The sequence below is a fragment of the Gossypium arboreum genome, chromosome 7, assembly GCF_025698485.1.
Source record: "Gossypium arboreum isolate Shixiya-1 chromosome 7, ASM2569848v2, whole genome shotgun sequence".
Taxonomy (NCBI): domain Eukaryota; kingdom Viridiplantae; phylum Streptophyta; class Magnoliopsida; order Malvales; family Malvaceae; genus Gossypium; species Gossypium arboreum.
In genome coordinates, this window is record NC_069076.1 from 84,017,855 (window position 1) to 84,019,198 (window position 1,344).

Genomic DNA, 1,344 nt, shown 5'->3' on the forward strand with positions numbered 1-1,344 from the left:
AGTTAATTTTACTTTATTTTTATTATTTAGTAATTTACTTTTTCTTTCTCTTGGCAGGTTTTTATAGTTTATGACTAGAAGAAACCCGTCAGGACCACTACTTTTTGACGAAGAAATCGATCGCTTTATTCGCAGAAACCAAAGAGAAATAAGACGAAGCTTAAGATACACAGAGAACAAGCAAGAGGACGATAGTCAAACCCCAACCGAGGAGATGGTTGAAAACCAAGACAATCAGCTACCTCCTGCGTACCCGTTGAACTTTCAAATCAGAATCCTACTCCTCATACTATGTATGATTATGTTAAACCTACTTTAACAGGAATTGAGTCAAGTATAGTTAGGCCTACTATTGCTGCAAATAATTTTAAACTAAAACCTAACACTATTGAAATGATACAGCAATTTGTTCAGTTTAATGGTTTGTAGGATGAGGATCTGAACACTCACTTGGAAAATTTCCTGGAATTCTGCGATACATTTAAAATTAATGGCATTTCTGACGATGCCATTCATCTTCGACTATTCCCTTTTTCATTAAGGAGTAAAGCTAAACAGTAGTTGAACTCGTTACCACGAGGGTCAATTATTACTTGGGAACAAATGACCGAAAATTTTTTATTAAAATATTTTGCACTGGCTAAAATAGCCAAATTACGTAATGATATCTCTTCGTTTGTGCAGATGGACTTAGAAACTCTTTACGATGCATGGGAGAGATACAAGGACCTACTGCGAAGGTGTCCTCACCATGGATTACCTCTATGGTTGCAAGTTCAAACATTCTACAATGGTGTGAACCCCTCGACAAGGCAAATGATTGATGCAGCAGCCGGGGGAACCATCAACAACAAAACACCTGAAGAGGCTTACGAATTTATTGAAGAGATGTCACTGAATAACTATTAGTGGCAAGTCATGAGGACTAAGCCAACTAAAACAGCAGGCATTTATAATGTCGATTCGATTACCAGGCTGTCAAACCAGGTAGAACTTCTAAATAAAAAGATTGATGGTTTACTTGGTTCTACTCAGGTACATCCAGTAATGAGGTGCGAGACGAATGGAGGAGAAGCATGCATAGAGTATCAACCCTTCAACCCTAGCATCGAGGAGGAACAAGTTCAATATATGGGTAACAACAACTCTAGATCCCAAAATAACTCATATAGTAACACTTATAATGCAAGTTGGATGAACCATCCCAATTTCTCGTGGGGCGGTCAAGAAAATCAAAGACCACAACATCCTCCGGGTTTTCAACAACCACCCTATCAATAGGCAAAGAAACCGAACCTTGAAGAGATGTTATCTAAATTTATCTCGGTGTCAGAAACCCATTTC

At 38.2% G+C, this 1,344-nt stretch overlaps 1 non-coding gene across 1 annotated transcript; it reads right to left on the bottom strand.

The window, feature by feature from the left end:
• Nucleotides 1-652: 652 nt before the first annotated feature.
• On the bottom strand, nt 653-758 carry LOC128296193 (small nucleolar RNA R71). Its single transcript, XR_008286741.1, has one exon. It is a non-coding gene; the product is annotated as a small nucleolar RNA R71 (small nucleolar RNA).
• Between the last annotated feature and the right edge of the window lie 586 nt (nt 759-1,344).